Source organism: Rhinoderma darwinii (genome assembly GCF_050947455.1).
Source record: "Rhinoderma darwinii isolate aRhiDar2 chromosome 5 unlocalized genomic scaffold, aRhiDar2.hap1 SUPER_5_unloc_26, whole genome shotgun sequence".
NCBI lineage: Eukaryota > Metazoa > Chordata > Amphibia > Anura > Rhinodermatidae > Rhinoderma > Rhinoderma darwinii.
The window spans coordinates 1-19,651 of NW_027461783.1; the positions used below are offsets into that span (position 1 = coordinate 1).

At 47.8% G+C, this 19,651-nt stretch overlaps 13 non-coding genes across 13 annotated transcripts; all 13 read left to right on the forward strand.

Moving 5' to 3' along the window:
• The first annotated feature begins 766 nt into the window (after positions 1 to 766).
• Positions 767 to 957, forward strand: LOC142688453 (U2 spliceosomal RNA). Its single transcript, XR_012857535.1, has one exon. It is a non-coding gene; the product is annotated as a U2 spliceosomal RNA (small nuclear RNA).
• A 1,288-nt stretch (positions 958 to 2,245) lies between these two features.
• LOC142688465 (U2 spliceosomal RNA) lies at positions 2,246 to 2,436 on the forward strand. The gene has a single exon (XR_012857546.1). It is a non-coding gene; the product is annotated as a U2 spliceosomal RNA (small nuclear RNA).
• A 1,284-nt stretch (positions 2,437 to 3,720) lies between these two features.
• LOC142688477 (U2 spliceosomal RNA) lies at positions 3,721 to 3,911 on the forward strand. The gene has a single exon (XR_012857557.1). It is a non-coding gene; the product is annotated as a U2 spliceosomal RNA (small nuclear RNA).
• A 1,280-nt stretch (positions 3,912 to 5,191) lies between these two features.
• On the forward strand, positions 5,192 to 5,382 carry LOC142688489 (U2 spliceosomal RNA). Its single transcript, XR_012857568.1, has one exon. It is a non-coding gene; the product is annotated as a U2 spliceosomal RNA (small nuclear RNA).
• Positions 5,383 to 6,678: 1,296 nt separating this feature from the next.
• LOC142688501 (U2 spliceosomal RNA) lies at positions 6,679 to 6,869 on the forward strand. The gene has a single exon (XR_012857579.1). It is a non-coding gene; the product is annotated as a U2 spliceosomal RNA (small nuclear RNA).
• A 1,297-nt stretch (positions 6,870 to 8,166) lies between these two features.
• LOC142688513 (U2 spliceosomal RNA) lies at positions 8,167 to 8,357 on the forward strand. The gene has a single exon (XR_012857590.1). It is a non-coding gene; the product is annotated as a U2 spliceosomal RNA (small nuclear RNA).
• A 1,281-nt stretch (positions 8,358 to 9,638) lies between these two features.
• LOC142688525 (U2 spliceosomal RNA) lies at positions 9,639 to 9,829 on the forward strand. The gene has a single exon (XR_012857601.1). It is a non-coding gene; the product is annotated as a U2 spliceosomal RNA (small nuclear RNA).
• Positions 9,830 to 11,121: 1,292 nt separating this feature from the next.
• Positions 11,122 to 11,312, forward strand: LOC142688538 (U2 spliceosomal RNA). The gene has a single exon (XR_012857612.1). It is a non-coding gene; the product is annotated as a U2 spliceosomal RNA (small nuclear RNA).
• A 1,284-nt stretch (positions 11,313 to 12,596) lies between these two features.
• LOC142688550 (U2 spliceosomal RNA) lies at positions 12,597 to 12,787 on the forward strand. Its single transcript, XR_012857623.1, has one exon. It is a non-coding gene; the product is annotated as a U2 spliceosomal RNA (small nuclear RNA).
• Positions 12,788 to 14,091: 1,304 nt separating this feature from the next.
• LOC142688563 (U2 spliceosomal RNA) lies at positions 14,092 to 14,282 on the forward strand. The gene has a single exon (XR_012857635.1). It is a non-coding gene; the product is annotated as a U2 spliceosomal RNA (small nuclear RNA).
• A 1,291-nt stretch (positions 14,283 to 15,573) lies between these two features.
• Positions 15,574 to 15,764, forward strand: LOC142688575 (U2 spliceosomal RNA). The gene has a single exon (XR_012857646.1). It is a non-coding gene; the product is annotated as a U2 spliceosomal RNA (small nuclear RNA).
• A 1,284-nt stretch (positions 15,765 to 17,048) lies between these two features.
• LOC142688587 (U2 spliceosomal RNA) lies at positions 17,049 to 17,239 on the forward strand. The gene has a single exon (XR_012857657.1). It is a non-coding gene; the product is annotated as a U2 spliceosomal RNA (small nuclear RNA).
• Positions 17,240 to 18,535: 1,296 nt separating this feature from the next.
• LOC142688599 (U2 spliceosomal RNA) lies at positions 18,536 to 18,726 on the forward strand. The gene has a single exon (XR_012857668.1). It is a non-coding gene; the product is annotated as a U2 spliceosomal RNA (small nuclear RNA).
• Positions 18,727 to 19,651: the final 925 nt, after the last annotated feature.

The window sequence follows — 19,651 nt, forward strand, 5'->3', positions numbered from 1 at the left end:
CAAAGCCTTGCTTGCCTACAAAGAGAGCAGCAATTTGGATTTGTTACTATGTTACCTAGAAGAATAACAAACTGTGCAAGGATGGAGGTTGTAGGAGCAAGGAGAAGTTGTCTGTAAAGTTGGTGGATGCCTATTTTCCATTTTGCAGTCCCTTGTCTCCCTCTTGTGGCCTCCTGGAGGCAACTAGCTGTGCAAAAAAAAGACAGCCTGGCGGCCGGCTGTTGCAGTGTTGCCCTCTCAGGCAACACTGAGTGACTGACTGAGCCTCACCGTCTTATATAAAGTTCAGACGGAACTTTGCACGTGTCATAGTGGAGCCCTCAGGATTCCAGAGCCAGCTTTCTGACATCATAATGGGGCCTCAGAGATAAAAGCCTGGGCCCAGGCAGTGTTGGTCAGTGCTGCTCAGCAGGCAGCACTGGACTGGACTGGATTACAGCTGATACAAGGTGTGAAGGAACAAGGGGTGGCTGTGGGCATGCACTTGCTGCCGCTGCCAGTGTTTATCTGCATGGCAGCAGGGCATTTGGGCGTTGCCAGGAAGGCGTTTTTATGTAGATTCCTCCTCTTTCAGCACTGCATTGTGGTGCAAGCAAAAGAAGCAAATCCTGTCTGGCTTCCTCTCCGGCCTTTATTCACCTCCCGTGTAGCTGTGAGTGTGTGAGCCTGCAGGGCCCCATGGAATTGCCTAGAAGTAGGCTGAATCGCTGCAAGGGCTGAACAGCAGTATCGGGCAGGCTCGGGCAACGCGCGGCCCGTTCGGGTTATCGCTTCTCGGCCTTTTGGCTAAGATCAAGTGTAGTATCTGTTCTTATCAGTTTAATATCTGATACGTCCCCTATCTGGGGACCATATATTAAATGGATTTTTAGAACAGGGAGATGGAAATAGAGCTTGCTCTGTCCACTCCACGCATTGACCTGGTATTGCAGTATTTCCAGGACCGGTGCACCCTTTCCTTATGTGTTGACTAAAAGCAGATTCCAAAAGTGTTTTTTGTCTTTGCTATTGTTTCTGTCTTTCTGAAGGGATCTCCCCTTTTAATCCCATTATTTCAACACCTGTTGGACAATGCATGAGTGATAATGAGCTCATTGATTAAATGCAATTAATGAATAGATTGCCACCTCTTGTTGTGTGTCGTCTGTGTTTCTGTGTTTCCGGCATTTCACATTGGAACACCTCATTCACCTTCCTTGTCTTCTCTCCGCCCTCCCTTTTAGGTAAGTTAAAGAGCTGCACCTGAGCCAGCCACTGATTGATTGATTGATTGATTGATTGATTGATTGATTGATTGATTGATTGATGCAGCACAACAGTCAAATAGTGGAGTGGAGTAGGGGAACAGCAAACAGCCAATAAAGCAGCCCGCCCGCTCGCCTGCCCGCCACAATGGACCTACCTGTGTACACTAGATGGATGTGATGGAATGTACTGTCGTCCCTACATTTCAAGAAGAAGTAAGAATTGCAGTTGCAACAAAGCCTTGCTTGCCTACAAAGAGAGCAGCAATTTGGATTTGTTACTATGTTACCTAGAAGAATAACAAACTGTGCAAGGATGGAGGTTGTAGGAGCAAGGAGAAGTTGTCTGTAAAGTTGGTGGATGCCTATTTTCCATTTTGCAGTCCCTTGTCTCCCTCTTGTGGCCTCCTGGAGGCAACTAGCTGTGCAAAAAAAAGACAGCCTGGCGGCCGGCTGTTGCAGTGTTGCCCTCTCAGGCAACACTGAGTGACTGACTGAGCCTCACCGTCTTATATAAAGTTCAGACGGAACTTTGCACGTGTCATAGTGGAGCCCTCAGGATTCCAGAGCCAGCTTTCTGACATCATAATGGGGCCTCAGAGATAAAAGCCTGGGCCCAGGCAGTGTTGGTCAGTGCTGCTCAGCAGGCAGCACTGGACTGGACTGGATTACAGCTGATACAAGGTGTGAAGGAACAAGGGGTGGCTGTGGGCATGCACTTGCTGCCGCTGCCAGTGTTTATCTGCATGGCAGCAGGGCATTTGGGCGTTGCCAGGAAGGCGTTTTTATGTAGATTCCTCCTCTTTCAGCACTGCATTGTGGTGCAAGCAAAAGAAGCAAATCCTGTCTGGCTTCCTCTCCGGCCTTTATTCACCTCCCGTGTAGCTGTGAGTGTGTGAGCCTGCAGGGCCCCATGGAATTGCCTAGAAGTAGGCTGAATCGCTGCAAGGGCTGAACAGCAGTATCGGGCAGGCTCGGGCAACGCGCGGCCCGTTCGGGTTATCGCTTCTCGGCCTTTTGGCTAAGATCAAGTGTAGTATCTGTTCTTATCAGTTTAATATCTGATACGTCCCCTATCTGGGGACCATATATTAAATGGATTTTTAGAACAGGGAGATGGAAATAGAGCTTGCTCTGTCCACTCCACGCATTGACCTGGTATTGCAGTATTTCCAGGACCGGTGCACCCTTTCCTTATGTGTTGACTAAAAGCAGATTCCAAAAGTGTTTTTTGTCTTTGCTATTGTTTCTGTCTTTCTGAAGGGATCTCCCCTTTTAATCCCATTATTTCAACACCTGTTGGACAATGCATGAGTGATAATGAGCTCATTGATTAAATGCAATTAATGAATAGATTGCCACCTCTTGTTGTGTGTCGTCTGTGTTTCTGTGTTTCCGGCATTTCACATTGGAACACCTCATTCACCTTCCTTGTCTTCTCTCCGCCCTCCCTTTTAGGTAAGTTAAAGAGCTGCACCTGAGCCAGCCACTGATTGATTGATTGATTGATTGATTGATTGATTGATTGATTGATTGATGCAGCACAACAGTCAAATAGTGGAGTGGAGTAGGGGAACAGCAAACAGCCAATAAAGCAGCCCGCCCGCTCGCCTGCCCGCCACAATGGACCTACCTGTGTACACTAGATGGATGTGATGGAATGTACTGTCGTCCCTACATTTCAAGAAGAAGTAAGAATTGCAGTTGCAACAAAGCCTTGCTTGCCTACAAAGAGAGCAGCAATTTGGATTTGTTACTATGTTACCTAGAAGAATAACAAACTGTGCAAGGATGGAGGTTGTAGGAGCAAGGAGAAGTTGTCTGTAAAGTTGGTGGATGCCTATTTTCCATTTTGCAGTCCCTTGTCTCCCTCTTGTGGCCTCCTGGAGGCAACTAGCTGTGCAAAAAAAAGACAGCCTGGCGGCCGGCTGTTGCAGTGTTGCCCTCTCAGGCAACACTGAGTGACTGACTGAGCCTCACCGTCTTATATAAAGTTCAGACGGAACTTTGCACGTGTCATAGTGGAGCCCTCAGGATTCCAGAGCCAGCTTTCTGACATCATAATGGGGCCTCAGAGATAAAAGCCTGGGCCCAGGCAGTGTTGGTCAGTGCTGCTCAGCAGGCAGCACTGGACTGGACTGGATTACAGCTGATACAAGGTGTGAAGGAACAAGGGGTGGCTGTGGGCATGCACTTGCTGCCGCTGCCAGTGTTTATCTGCATGGCAGCAGGGCATTTGGGCGTTGCCAGGAAGGCGTTTTTATGTAGATTCCTCCTCTTTCAGCACTGCATTGTGGTGCAAGCAAAAGAAGCAAATCCTGTCTGGCTTCCTCTCCGGCCTTTATTCACCTCCCGTGTAGCTGTGAGTGTGTGAGCCTGCAGGGCCCCATGGAATTGCCTAGAAGTAGGCTGAATCGCTGCAAGGGCTGAACAGCAGTATCGGGCAGGCTCGGGCAACGCGCGGCCCGTTCGGGTTATCGCTTCTCGGCCTTTTGGCTAAGATCAAGTGTAGTATCTGTTCTTATCAGTTTAATATCTGATACGTCCCCTATCTGGGGACCATATATTAAATGGATTTTTAGAACAGGGAGATGGAAATAGAGCTTGCTCTGTCCACTCCACGCATTGACCTGGTATTGCAGTATTTCCAGGACCGGTGCACCCTTTCCTTATGTGTTGACTAAAAGCAGATTCCAAAAGTGTTTTTTGTCTTTGCTATTGTTTCTGTCTTTCTGAAGGGATCTCCCCTTTTAATCCCATTATTTCAACACCTGTTGGACAATGCATGAGTGATAATGAGCTCATTGATTAAATGCAATTAATGAATAGATTGCCACCTCTTGTTGTGTGTCGTCTGTGTTTCTGTGTTTCCGGCATTTCACATTGGAACACCTCATTCACCTTCCTTGTCTTCTCTCCGCCCTCCCTTTTAGGTAAGTTAAAGAGCTGCACCTGAGCCAGCCACTGATTGATTGATTGATTGATTGATTGATTGATTGATTGATTGATGCAGCACAACAGTCAAATAGTGGAGTGGAGTAGGGGAACAGCAAACAGCCAATAAAGCAGCCCGCCCGCTCGCCTGCCCGCCACAATGGACCTACCTGTGTACACTGGATGGATGTGATGGAATGTACTGTCGTCCCTACATTTCAAGAAGAAGTAAGAATTGCAGTTGCAACAAAGCCTTGCTTGCCTACAAAGAGAGCAGCAATTTGGATTTGTTACTATGTTACCTAGAAGAATAACAAACTGTGCAAGGATGGAGGTTGTAGGAGCAAGGAGAAGTTGTCTGTAAAGTTGGTGGATGCCTATTTTCCATTTTGCAGTCCCTTGTCTCCCTCTTGTGGCCTCCTGGAGGCAACTAGCTGTGCAAAAAAAAGACAGCCTGGCGGCCGGCTGTTGCAGTGTTGCCCTCTCAGGCAACACTGAGTGACTGACTGAGCCTCACCGTCTTATATAAAGTTCAGACGGAACTTTGCACGTGTCATAGTGGAGCCCTCAGGATTCCAGAGCCAGCTTTCTGACATCATAATGGGGCCTCAGAGATAAAAGCCTGGGCCCAGGCAGTGTTGGTCAGTGCTGCTCAGCAGGCAGCACTGGACTGGACTGGATTACAGCTGATACAAGGTGTGAAGGAACAAGGGGTGGCTGTGGGCATGCACTTGCTGCCGCTGCCAGTGTTTATCTGCATGGCAGCAGGGCATTTGGGCGTTGCCAGGAAGGCGTTTTTATGTAGATTCCTCCTCTTTCAGCACTGCATTGTGGTGCAAGCAAAAGAAGCAAATCCTGTCTGGCTTCCTCTCCGGCCTTTATTCACCTCCCGTGTAGCTGTGAGTGTGTGAGCCTGCAGGGCCCCATGGAATTGCCTAGAAGTAGGCTGAATCGCTGCAAGGGCTGAACAGCAGTATCGGGCAGGCTCGGGCAACGCGCGGCCCGTTCGGGTTATCGCTTCTCGGCCTTTTGGCTAAGATCAAGTGTAGTATCTGTTCTTATCAGTTTAATATCTGATACGTCCCCTATCTGGGGACCATATATTAAATGGATTTTTAGAACAGGGAGATGGAAATAGAGCTTGCTCTGTCCACTCCACGCATTGACCTGGTATTGCAGTATTTCCAGGACCGGTGCACCCTTTCCTTATGTGTTGACTAAAAGCAGATTCCAAAAGTGTTTTTTGTCTTTGCTATTGTTTCTGTCTTTCTGAAGGGATCTCCCCTTTTAATCCCATTATTTCAACACCTGTTGGACAATGCATGAGTGATAATGAGCTCATTGATTAAATGCAATTAATGAATAGATTGCCACCTCTTGTTGTGTGTCGTCTGTGTTTCTGTGTTTCCGGCATTTCACATTGGAACACCTCATTCACCTTCCTTGTCTTCTCTCCGCCCTCCCTTTTAGGTAAGTTAAAGAGCTGCACCTGAGCCAGCCACTGATTGATTGATTGATTGATTGATTGATTGATTGATTGATTGATTGATTGATTGATTGATGCAGCACAACAGTCAAATAGTGGAGTGGAGTAGGGGAACAGCAAACAGCCAATAAAGCAGCCCGCCCGCTCGCCTGCCCGCCACAATGGACCTACCTGTGTACACTAGATGGATGTGATGGAATGTACTGTCGTCCCTACATTTCAAGAAGAAGTAAGAATTGCAGTTGCAACAAAGCCTTGCTTGCCTACAAAGAGAGCAGCAATTTGGATTTGTTACTATGTTACCTAGAAGAATAACAAACTGTGCAAGGATGGAGGTTGTAGGAGCAAGGAGAAGTTGTCTGTAAAGTTGGTGGATGCCTATTTTCCATTTTGCAGTCCCTTGTCTCCCTCTTGTGGCCTCCTGGAGGCAACTAGCTGTGCAAAAAAAAGACAGCCTGGCGGCCGGCTGTTGCAGTGTTGCCCTCTCAGGCAACACTGAGTGACTGACTGAGCCTCACCGTCTTATATAAAGTTCAGACGGAACTTTGCACGTGTCATAGTGGAGCCCTCAGGATTCCAGAGCCAGCTTTCTGACATCATAATGGGGCCTCAGAGATAAAAGCCTGGGCCCAGGCAGTGTTGGTCAGTGCTGCTCAGCAGGCAGCACTGGACTGGACTGGATTACAGCTGATACAAGGTGTGAAGGAACAAGGGGTGGCTGTGGGCATGCACTTGCTGCCGCTGCCAGTGTTTATCTGCATGGCAGCAGGGCATTTGGGCGTTGCCAGGAAGGCGTTTTTATGTAGATTCCTCCTCTTTCAGCACTGCATTGTGGTGCAAGCAAAAGAAGCAAATCCTGTCTGGCTTCCTCTCCGGCCTTTATTCACCTCCCGTGTAGCTGTGAGTGTGTGAGCCTGCAGGGCCCCATGGAATTGCCTAGAAGTAGGCTGAATCGCTGCAAGGGCTGAACAGCAGTATCGGGCAGGCTCGGGCAACGCGCGGCCCGTTCGGGTTATCGCTTCTCGGCCTTTTGGCTAAGATCAAGTGTAGTATCTGTTCTTATCAGTTTAATATCTGATACGTCCCCTATCTGGGGACCATATATTAAATGGATTTTTAGAACAGGGAGATGGAAATAGAGCTTGCTCTGTCCACTCCACGCATTGACCTGGTATTGCAGTATTTCCAGGACCGGTGCACCCTTTCCTTATGTGTTGACTAAAAGCAGATTCCAAAAGTGTTTTTTGTCTTTGCTATTGTTTCTGTCTTTCTGAAGGGATCTCCCCTTTTAATCCCATTATTTCAACACCTGTTGGACAATGCATGAGTGATAATGAGCTCATTGATTAAATGCAATTAATGAATAGATTGCCACCTCTTGTTGTGTGTCGTCTGTGTTTCTGTGTTTCCGGCATTTCACATTGGAACACCTCATTCACCTTCCTTGTCTTCTCTCCGCCCTCCCTTTTAGGTAAGTTAAAGAGCTGCACCTGAGCCAGCCACTTGATTGATTGATTGATTGATTGATTGATTGATTGATTGATTGATTGATTGATTGATTGATGCAGCACAACAGTCAAATAGTGGAGTGGAGTAGGGGAACAGCAAACAGCCAATAAAGCAGCCCGCCCGCTCGCCTGCCCGCCACAATGGACCTACCTGTGTACACTAGATGGATGTGATGGAATGTACTGTCGTCCCTACATTTCAAGAAGAAGTAAGAATTGCAGTTGCAACAAAGCCTTGCTTGCCTACAAAGAGAGCAGCAATTTGGATTTGTTACTATGTTACCTAGAAGAATAACAAACTGTGCAAGGATGGAGGTTGTAGGAGCAAGGAGAAGTTGTCTGTAAAGTTGGTGGATGCCTATTTTCCATTTTGCAGTCCCTTGTCTCCCTCTTGTGGCCTCCTGGAGGCAACTAGCTGTGCAAAAAAAAGACAGCCTGGCGGCCGGCTGTTGCAGTGTTGCCCTCTCAGGCAACACTGAGTGACTGACTGAGCCTCACCGTCTTATATAAAGTTCAGACGGAACTTTGCACGTGTCATAGTGGAGCCCTCAGGATTCCAGAGCCAGCTTTCTGACATCATAATGGGGCCTCAGAGATAAAAGCCTGGGCCCAGGCAGTGTTGGTCAGTGCTGCTCAGCAGGCAGCACTGGACTGGACTGGATTACAGCTGATACAAGGTGTGAAGGAACAAGGGGTGGCTGTGGGCATGCACTTGCTGCCGCTGCCAGTGTTTATCTGCATGGCAGCAGGGCATTTGGGCGTTGCCAGGAAGGCGTTTTTATGTAGATTCCTCCTCTTTCAGCACTGCATTGTGGTGCAAGCAAAAGAAGCAAATCCTGTCTGGCTTCCTCTCCGGCCTTTATTCACCTCCCGTGTAGCTGTGAGTGTGTGAGCCTGCAGGGCCCCATGAAATTGCCTAGAAGTAGGCTGAATCGCTGCAAGGGCTGAACAGCAGTATCGGGCAGGCTCGGGCAACGCGCGGCCCGTTCGGGTTATCGCTTCTCGGCCTTTTGGCTAAGATCAAGTGTAGTATCTGTTCTTATCAGTTTAATATCTGATACGTCCCCTATCTGGGGACCATATATTAAATGGATTTTTAGAACAGGGAGATGGAAATAGAGCTTGCTCTGTCCACTCCACGCATTGACCTGGTATTGCAGTATTTCCAGGACCGGTGCACCCTTTCCTTATGTGTTGACTAAAAGCAGATTCCAAAAGTGTTTTTTGTCTTTGCTATTGTTTCTGTCTTTCTGAAGGGATCTCCCCTTTTAATCCCATTATTTCAACACCTGTTGGACAATGCATGAGTGATAATGAGCTCATTGATTAAATGCAATTAATGAATAGATTGCCACCTCTTGTTGTGTGTCGTCTGTGTTTCTGTGTTTCCGGCATTTCACATTGGAACACCTCATTCACCTTCCTTGTCTTCTCTCCGCCCTCCCTTTTAGGTAAGTTAAAGAGCTGCACCTGAGCCAGCCACTTGATTGATTGATTGATTGATTGATTGATTGATTGATTGATTGATGCAGCACAACAGTCAAATAGTGGAGTGGAGTAGGGGAACAGCAAACAGCCAATAAAGCAGCCCGCCCGCTCGCCTGCCCGCCACAATGGACCTACCTGTGTACACTAGATGGATGTGATGGAATGTACTGTCGTCCCTACATTTCAAGAAGAAGTAAGAATTGCAGTTGCAACAAAGCCTTGCTTGCCTACAAAGAGAGCAGCAATTTGGATTTGTTACTATGTTACCTAGAAGAATAACAAACTGTGCAAAGATGGAGGTTGTAGGAGCAAGGAGAAGTTGTCTGTAAAGTTGGTGGATGCCTATTTTCCATTTTGCAGTCCCTTGTCTCCCTCTTGTGGCCTCCTGGAGGCAACTAGCTGTGCAAAAAAAAGACAGCCTGGCGGCCGGTTGTTGCAGTGTTGCCCTCTCAGGCAACACTGAGTGACTGACTGAGCCTCACCGTCTTATATAAAGTTCAGACGGAACTTTGCACGTGTCATAGTGGAGCCCTCAGGATTCCAGAGCCAGCTTTCTGACATCATAATGGGGCCTCAGAGATAAAAGCCTGGGCCCAGGCAGTGTTGGTCAGTGCTGCTCAGCAGGCAGCACTGGACTGGACTGGATTACAGCTGATACAAGGTGTGAAGGAACAAGGGGTGGCTGTGGGCATGCACTTGCTGCCGCTGCCAGTGTTTATCTGCATGGCAGCAGGGCATTTGGGCGTTGCCAGGAAGGCGTTTTTATGTAGATTCCTCCTCTTTCAGCACTGCATTGTGGTGCAAGCAAAAGAAGCAAATCCTGTCTGGCTTCCTCTCCGGCCTTTATTCACCTCCCGTGTAGCTGTGAGTGTGTGAGCCTGCAGGGCCCCATGGAATTGCCTAGAAGTAGGCTGAATCGCTGCAAGGGCTGAACAGCAGTATCGGGCAGGCTCGGGCAACGCGCGGCCCGTTCGGGTTATCGCTTCTCGGCCTTTTGGCTAAGATCAAGTGTAGTATCTGTTCTTATCAGTTTAATATCTGATACGTCCCCTATCTGGGGACCATATATTAAATGGATTTTTAGAACAGGGAGATGGAAATAGAGCTTGCTCTGTCCACTCCACGCATTGACCTGGTATTGCAGTATTTCCAGGACCGGTGCACCCTTTCCTTATGTGTTGACTAAAAGCAGATTCCAAAAGTGTTTTTTGTCTTTGCTATTGTTTCTGTCTTTCTGAAGGGATCTCCCCTTTTAATCCCATTATTTCAACACCTGTTGGACAATGCATGAGTGATAATGAGCTCATTGATTAAATGCAATTAATGAATAGATTGCCACCTCTTGTTGTGTGTCGTCTGTGTTTCTGTGTTTCCGGCATTTCACATTGGAACACCTCATTCACCTTCCTTGTCTTCTCTCCGCCCTCCCTTTTAGGTAAGTTAAAGAGCTGCACCTGAGCCAGCCACTGATTGATTGATTGATTGATTGATTGATTGATTGATTGATTGATTGATTGATTGATGCAGCACAACAGTCAAATAGTGGAGTGGAGTAGGGGAACAGCAAACAGCCAATAAAGCAGCCCGCCCGCTCGCCTGCCCGCCACAATGGACCTACCTGTGTACACTAGATGGATGTGATGGAATGTACTGTCGTCCCTACATTTCAAGAAGAAGTAAGAATTGCAGTTGCAACAAAGCCTTGCTTGCCTACAAAGAGAGCAGCAATTTGGATTTGTTACTATGTTACCTAGAAGAATAACAAACTGTGCAAGGATGGAGGTTGTAGGAGCAAGGAGAAGTTGTCTGTAAAGTTGGTGGATGCCTATTTTCCATTTTGCAGTCCCTTGTCTCCCTCTTGTGGCCTCCTGGAGGCAACTAGCTGTGCAAAAAAAAGACAGCCTGGCGGCCGGCTGTTGCAGTGTTGCCCTCTCAGGCAACACTGAGTGACTGACTGAGCCTCACCGTCTTATATAAAGTTCAGACGGAACTTTGCACGTGTCATAGTGGAGCCCTCAGGATTCCAGAGCCAGCTTTCTGACATCATAATGGGGCCTCAGAGATAAAAGCCTGGGCCCAGGCAGTGTTGGTCAGTGCTGCTCAGCAGGCAGCACTGGACTGGACTGGATTACAGCTGATACAAGGTGTGAAGGAACAAGGGGTGGCTGTGGGCATGCACTTGCTGCCGCTGCCAGTGTTTATCTGCATGGCAGCAGGGCATTTGGGCGTTGCCAGGAAGGCGTTTTTATGTAGATTCCTCCTCTTTCAGCACTGCATTGTGGTGCAAGCAAAAGAAGCAAATCCTGTCTGGCTTCCTCTCCGGCCTTTATTCACCTCCCGTGTAGCTGTGAGTGTGTGAGCCTGCAGGGCCCCATGGAATTGCCTAGAAGTAGGCTGAATCGCTGCAAGGGCTGAACAGCAGTATCGGGCAGGCTCGGGCAACGCGCGGCCCGTTCGGGTTATCGCTTCTCGGCCTTTTGGCTAAGATCAAGTGTAGTATCTGTTCTTATCAGTTTAATATCTGATACGTCCCCTATCTGGGGACCATATATTAAATGGATTTTTAGAACAGGGAGATGGAAATAGAGCTTGCTCTGTCCACTCCACGCATTGACCTGGTATTGCAGTATTTCCAGGACCGGTGCACCCTTTCCTTATGTGTTGACTAAAAGCAGATTCCAAAAGTGTTTTTTGTCTTTGCTATTGTTTCTGTCTTTCTGAAGGGATCTCCCCTTTTAATCCCATTATTTCAACACCTGTTGGACAATGCATGAGTGATAATGAGCTCATTGATTAAATGCAATTAATGAATAGATTGCCACCTCTTGTTGTGTGTCGTCTGTGTTTCTGTGTTTCCGGCATTTCACATTGGAACACCTCATTCACCTTCCTTGTCTTCTCTCCGCCCTCCCTTTTAGGTAAGTTAAAGAGCTGCACCTGAGCCAGCCACTGATTGATTGATTGATTGATTGATTGATTGATTGATTGATTGATTGATGCAGCACAACAGTCAAATAGTGGAGTGGAGTAGGGGAACAGCAAACAGCCAATAAAGCAGCCCGCCCGCTCGCCTGCCCGCCACAATGGACCTACCTGTGTACACTAGATGGATGTGATGGAATGTACTGTCGTCCCTACATTTCAAGAAGAAGTAAGAATTGCAGTTGCAACAAAGCCTTGCTTGCCTACAAAGAGAGCAGCAATTTGGATTTGTTACTATGTTACCTAGAAGAATAACAAACTGTGCAAGGATGGAGGTTGTAGGAGCAAGGAGAAGTTGTCTGTAAAGTTGGTGGATGCCTATTTTCCATTTTGCAGTCCCTTGTCTCCCTCTTGTGGCCTCCTGGAGGCAACTAGCTGTGCAAAAAAAAGACAGCCTGGCGGCCGGCTGTTGCAGTGTTGCCCTCTCAGGCAACACTGAGTGACTGACTGAGCCTCACCGTCTTATATAAAGTTCAGACGGAACTTTGCACGTGTCATAGTGGAGCCCTCAGGATTCCAGAGCCAGCTTTCTGACATCATAATGGGGCCTCAGAGATAAAAGCCTGGGCCCAGGCAGTGTTGGTCAGTGCTGCTCAGCAGGCAGCACTGGACTGGACTGGATTACAGCTGATACAAGGTGTGAAGGAACAAGGGGTGGCTGTGGGCATGCACTTGCTGCCGCTGCCAGTGTTTATCTGCATGGCAGCAGGGCATTTGGGCGTTGCCAGGAAGGCGTTTTTATGTAGATTCCTCCTCTTTCAGCACTGCATTGTGGTGCAAGCAAAAGAAGCAAATCCTGTCTGGCTTCCTCTCCGGCCTTTATTCACCTCCCGTGTAGCTGTGAGTGTGTGAGCCTGCAGGGCCCCATGGAATTGCCTAGAAGTAGGCTGAATCGCTGCAAGGGCTGAACAGCAGTATCGGGCAGGCTCGGGCAACGCGCGGCCCGTTCGGGTTATCGCTTCTCGGCCTTTTGGCTAAGATCAAGTGTAGTATCTGTTCTTATCAGTTTAATATCTGATACGTCCCCTATCTGGGGACCATATATTAAATGGATTTTTAGAACAGGGAGATGGAAATAGAGCTTGCTCTGTCCACTCCACGCATTGACCTGGTATTGCAGTATTTCCAGGACCGGTGCACCCTTTCCTTATGTGTTGACTAAAAGCAGATTCCAAAAGTGTTTTTTGTCTTTGCTATTGTTTCTGTCTTTCTGAAGGGATCTCCCCTTTTAATCCCATTATTTCAACACCTGTTGGACAATGCATGAGTGATAATGAGCTCATTGATTAAATGCAATTAATGAATAGATTGCCACCTCTTGTTGTGTGTCGTCTGTGTTTCTGTGTTTCCGGCATTTCACATTGGAACACCTCATTCACCTTCCTTGTCTTCTCTCCGCCCTCCCTTTTAGGTAAGTTAAAGAGCTGCACCTGAGCCAGCCACTGATTGATTGATTGATTGATTGATTGATTGATTGATTGATTGATTGATTGATTGATTGATTGATTGATGCAGCACAACAGTCAAATAGTGGAGTGGAGTAGGGGAACAGCAAACAGCCAATAAAGCAGCCCGCCCGCTCGCCTGCCCGCCACAATGGACCTACCTGTGTACACTAGATGGATGTGATGGAATGTACTGTCGTCCCTACATTTCAAGAAGAAGTAAGAATTGCAGTTGCAACAAAGCCTTGCTTGCCTACAAAGAGAGCAGCAATTTGGATTTGTTACTATGTTACCTAGAAGAATAACAAACTGTGCAAGGATGGAGGTTGTAGGAGCAAGGAGAAGTTGTCTGTAAAGTTGGTGGATGCCTATTTTCCATTTTGCAGTCCCTTGTCTCCCTCTTGTGGCCTCCTGGAGGCAACTAGCTGTGCAAAAAAAAGACAGCCTGGCGGCCGGCTGTTGCAGTGTTGCCCTCTCAGGCAACACTGAGTGACTGACTGAGCCTCACCGTCTTATATAAAATTCAGACGGAACTTTGCACGTGTCATAGTGGAGCCCTCAGGATTCCAGAGCCAGCTTTCTGACATCATAATGGGGCCTCAGAGATAAAAGCCTGGGCCCAGGCAGTGTTGGTCAGTGCTGCTCAGCAGGCAGCACTGGACTGGACTGGATTACAGCTGATACAAGGTGTGAAGGAACAAGGGGTGGCTGTGGGCATGCACTTGCTGCCGCTGCCAGTGTTTATCTGCATGGCAGCAGGGCATTTGGGCGTTGCCAGGAAGGCGTTTTTATGTAGATTCCTCCTCTTTCAGCACTGCATTGTGGTGCAAGCAAAAGAAGCAAATCCTGTCTGGCTTCCTCTCCGGCCTTTATTCACCTCCCGTGTAGCTGTGAGTGTGTGAGCCTGCAGGGCCCCATGGAATTGCCTAGAAGTAGGCTGAATCGCTGCAAGGGCTGAACAGCAGTATCGGGCAGGCTCGGGCAACGCGCGGCCCGTTCGGGTTATCGCTTCTCGGCCTTTTGGCTAAGATCAAGTGTAGTATCTGTTCTTATCAGTTTAATATCTGATACGTCCCCTATCTGGGGACCATATATTAAATGGATTTTTAGAACAGGGAGATGGAAATAGAGCTTGCTCTGTCCACTCCACGCATTGACCTGGTATTGCAGTATTTCCAGGACCGGTGCACCCTTTCCTTATGTGTTGACTAAAAGCAGATTCCAAAAGTGTTTTTTGTCTTTGCTATTGTTTCTGTCTTTCTGAAGGGATCTCCCCTTTTAATCCCATTATTTCAACACCTGTTGGACAATGCATGAGTGATAATGAGCTCATTGATTAAATGCAATTAATGAATAGATTGCCACCTCTTGTTGTGTGTCGTCTGTGTTTCTGTGTTTCCGGCATTTCACATTGGAACACCTCATTCACCTTCCTTGTCTTCTCTCCGCCCTCCCTTTTAGGTAAGTTAAAGAGCTGCACCTGAGCCAGCCACTGATTGATTGATTGATTGATTGATTGATTGATTGATTGATTGATTGATTGATGATGCAGCACAACAGTCAAATAGTGGAGTGGAGTAGGGGAACAGCAAACAGCCAATAAAGCAGCCCGCCCGCTCGCCTGCCCGCCACAATGGACCTACCTGTGTACACTAGATGGATGTGATGGAATGTACTGTCGTCCCTACATTTCAAGAAGAAGTAAGAATTGCAGTTGCAACAAAGCCTTGCTTGCCTACAAAGAGAGCAGCAATTTGGATTTGTTACTATGTTACCTAGAAGAATAACAAACTGTGCAAGGATGGAGGTTGTAGGAGCAAGGAGAAGTTGTCTGTAAAGTTGGTGGATGCCTATTTTCCATTTTGCAGTCCCTTGTCTCCCTCTTGTGGCCTCCTGGAGGCAACTAGCTGTGCAAAAAAAAGACAGCCTGGCGGCCGGCTGTTGCAGTGTTGCCCTCTCAGGCAACACTGAGTGACTGACTGAGCCTCACCGTCTTATATAAAGTTCAGACGGAACTTTGCACGTGTCATAGTGGAGCCCTCAGGATTCCAGAGCCAGCTTTCTGACATCATAATGGGGCCTCAGAGATAAAAGCCTGGGCCCAGGCAGTGTTGGTCAGTGCTGCTCAGCAGGCAGCACTGGACTGGACTGGATTACAGCTGATACAAGGTGTGAAGGAACAAGGGGTGGCTGTGGGCATGCACTTGCTGCCGCTGCCAGTGTTTATCTGCATGGCAGCAGGGCATTTGGGCGTTGCCAGGAAGGCGTTTTTATGTAGATTCCTCCTCTTTCAGCACTGCATTGTGGTGCAAGCAAAAGAAGCAAATCCTGTCTGGCTTCCTCTCCGGCCTTTATTCACCTCCCGTGTAGCTGTGAGTGTGTGAGCCTGCAGGGCCCCATGGAATTGCCTAGAAGTAGGCTGAATCGCTGCAAGGGCTGAACAGCAGTATCGGGCAGGCTCGGGCAACGCGCGGCCCGTTCGGGTTATCGCTTCTCGGCCTTTTGGCTAAGATCAAGTGTAGTATCTGTTCTTATCAGTTTAATATCTGATACGTCCCCTATCTGGGGACCATATATTAAATGGATTTTTAGAACAGGGAGATGGAAATAGAGCTTGCTCTGTCCACTCCACGCATTGACCTGGTATTGCAGTATTTCCAGGACCGGTGCACCCTTTCCTTATGTGTTGACTAAAAGCAGATTCCAAAAGTGTTTTTTGTCTTTGCTATTGTTTCTGTCTTTCTGAAGGGATCTCCCCTTTTAATCCCATTATTTCAACACCTGTTGGACAATGCATGAGTGATAATGAGCTCATTGATTAAATGCAATTAATGAATAGATTGCCACCTCTTGTTGTGTGTCGTCTGTGTTTCTGTGTTTCCGGCATTTCACATTGGAACACCTCATTCACCTTCCTTGTCTTCTCTCCGCCCTCCCTTTTAGGTAAGTTAAAGAGCTGCACCTGAGCCAGCCACTGATTGATTGATTGATTGATTGATTGATTGATTGATTGATTGATTGATGCAGCACAACAGTCAAATAGTGGAGTGGAGTAGGGGAACAGCAAACAGCCAATAAAGCAGCCCGCCCGCTCGCCTGCCCGCCACAATGGACCTACCTGTGTACACTAGATGGATGTGATGGAATGTACTGTCGTCCCTACATTTCAAGAAGAAGTAAGAATTGCAGTTGCAACAAAGCCTTGCTTGCCTACAAAGAGAGCAGCAATTTGGATTTGTTACTATGTTACCTAGAAGAATACCAAACTGTGCAAGGATGGAGGTTGTAGGAGCAAGGAGAAGTTGTCTGTAAAGTTGGTGGATGCCTATTTTCCATTTTGCAGTCCCTTGTCTCCCTCTTGTGGCCTCCTGGAGGCAACTAGCTGTGCAAAAAAAAGACAGCCTGGCGGCCGGCTGTTGCAGTGTTGCCCTCTCAGGCAACACTGAGTGACTGACTGAGCCTCACCGTCTTATATAAAGTTCAGACGGAACTTTGCACGTGTCATAGTGGAGCCCTCAGGATTCCAGAGCCAGCTTTCTGACATCATAATGGGGCCTCAGAGATAAAAGCCTGGGCCCAGGCAGTGTTGGTCAGTGCTGCTCAGCAGGCAGCACTGGACTGGACTGGATTACAGCTGATACAAGGTGTGAAGGAACAAGGGGTGGCTGTGGGCATGCACTTGCTGCCGCTGCCAGTGTTTATCTGCATGGCAGCAGGGCATTTGGGCGTTGCCAGGAAGGCGTTTTTATGTAGATTCCTCCTCTTTCAGCACTGCATTGTGGTGCAAGCAAAAGAAGCAAATCCTGTCTGGCTTCCTCTCCGGCCTTTATTCACCTCCCGTGTAGCTGTGAGTGTGTGAGCCTGCAGGGCCCCATGGAATTGCCTAGAAGTAGGCTGAATCGCTGCAAGGGCTGAACAGCAGTATCGGGCAGGCTCGGGCAACGCGCGGCCCGTTCGGGTTATCGCTTCTCGGCCTTTTGGCTAAGATCAAGTGTAGTATCTGTTCTTATCAGTTTAATATCTGATACGTCCCCTATCTGGGGACCATATATTAAATGGATTTTTAGAACAGGGAGATGGAAATAGAGCTTGCTCTGTCCACTCCACGCATTGACCTGGTATTGCAGTATTTCCAGGACCGGTGCACCCTTTCCTTATGTGTTGACTAAAAGCAGATTCCAAAAGTGTTTTTTGTCTTTGCTATTGTTTCTGTCTTTCTGAAGGGATCTCCCCTTTTAATCCCATTATTTCAACACCTGTTGGACAATGCATGAGTGATAATGAGCTCATTGATTAAATGCAATTAATGAATAGATTGCCACCTCTTGTTGTGTGTCGTCTGTGTTTCTGTGTTTCCGGCATTTCACATTGGAACACCTCATTCACCTTCCTTGTCTTCTCTCCGCCCTCCCTTTTAGGTAAGTTAAAGAGCTGCACCTGAGCCAGCCACTGATTGATTGATTGATTGATTGATTGATTGATTGATTGATTGATTGATTGATTGATTGATGCAGCACAACAGTCAAATAGTGGAGTGGAGTAGGGGAACAGCAAACAGCCAATAAAGCAGCCCGCCCGCTCGCCTGCCCGCCACAATGGACCTACCTGTGTACACTAGATGGATGTGATGGAATGTACTGTCGTCCCTACATTTCAAGAAGAAGTAAGAATTGCAGTTGCAACAAAGCCTTGCTTGCCTACAAAGAGAGCAGCAATTTGGATTTGTTACTATGTTACCTAGAAGAATAACAAACTGTGCAAGGATGGAGGTTGTAGGAGCAAGGAGAAGTTGTCTGTAAAGTTGGTGGATGCCTATTTTCCATTTTGCAGTCCCTTGTCTCCCTCTTGTGACCTCCTGGAGGCAACTAGCTGTGCAAAAAAAAGACAGCCTGGCGGCCGGCTGTTGCAGTGTTGCCCTCTCAGGCAACACTGAGTGACTGACTGAGCCTCACCGTCTTATATAAAGTTCAGACGGAACTTTGCACGTGTCATAGTGGAGCCCTCAGGATTCCAGAGCCAGCTTTCTGACATCATAATGGGGCCTCAGAGATAAAAGCCTGGGCCCAGGCAGTGTTGGTCAGTGCTGCTCAGCAGGCAGCACTGGACTGGACTGGATTACAGCTGATACAAGGTGTGAAGGAACAAGGGGTGGCTGTGGGCATGCACTTGCTGCCGCTGCCAGTGTTTATCTGCATGGCAGCAGGGCATTTGGGCGTTGCCAGGAAGGCGTTTTTATGTAGATTCCTCCTCTTTCAGCACTGCATTGTGGTGCAAGCAAAAGAAGCAAATCCTGTCTGGCTTCCTCTCCGGCCTTTATTCACCTCCCGTGTAGCTGTGAGTGTGTGAGCCTGCAGGGCCCCATGGAATTGCCTAGAAGTAGGCTGAATCGCTGCAAGGGCTGAACAGCAGTATCGGGCAGGCTCGGGCAACGCGCGGCCCGTTCGGGTTATCGCTTCTCGGCCTTTTGGCTAAGATCAAGTGTAGTATCTGTTCTTATCAGTTTAATATCTGATACGTCCCCTATCTGGGGACCATATATTAAATGGATTTTTAGAACAGGGAGATGGAAATAGAGCTTGCTCTGTCCACTCCACGCATTGACCTGGTATTGCAGTATTTCCAGGACCGGTGCACCCTTTCCTTATGTGTTGACTAAAAGCAGATTCCAAAAGTGTTTTTTGTCTTTGCTATTGTTTCTGTCTTTCTGAAGGGATCTCCCCTTTTAATCCCATTATTTCAACACCTGTTGGACAATGCATGAGTGATAATGAGCTCATTGATTAAATGCAATTAATGAATAGATTGCCACCTCTTGTTGTGTGTCGTCTGTGTTTCTGTGTTTCCGGCATTTCACATTGGAACACCTCATTCACCTTCCTTGTCTTCTCTCCGCCCTCCCTTTTAGGTAAGTTAAAGAGCTGCACCTGAGCCAGCCACTGATTGATTGATTGATTGATTGATTGATTGATTGATTGATTGATTGATTGATTGATTGATGCAGCACAACAGTCAAATAGTGGAGTGGAGTAGGGGAACAGCAAACAGCCAATAAAGCAGCCCGCCCGCTCGCCTGCCCGCCACAATGGACCTACCTGTGTACACTAGATGGATGTGATGGAATGTACTGTCGTCCCTACATTTCAAGAAGAAGTAAGAATTGCAGTTGCAACAAAGCCTTGCTTGCCTACAAAGAGAGCAGCAATTTGGATTTGTTACTATGTTACCTAGAAGAATAACAAACTGTGCAAGGATGGAGGTTGTAGGAGCAAGGAGAAGTTGTCTGTAAAGTTGGTGGATGCCTATTTTCCATTTTGCAGTCCCTTGTCTCCCTCTTGTGACCTCCTGGAGGCAACTAGCTGTGCAAAAAAAAGACAGCCTGGCGGCCGGCTGTTGCAGTGTTGCCCTCTCAGGCAACACTGAGTGACTGACTGAGCCTCACCGTCTTATATAAAGTTCAGACGGAACTTTGCACGTGTCATAGTGGAGCCCTCAGGATTCCAGAGCCAGCTTTCTGACATCATAATGGGGCCTCAGAGATAAAAGCCTGGGCCCAGGCAGTGTTGG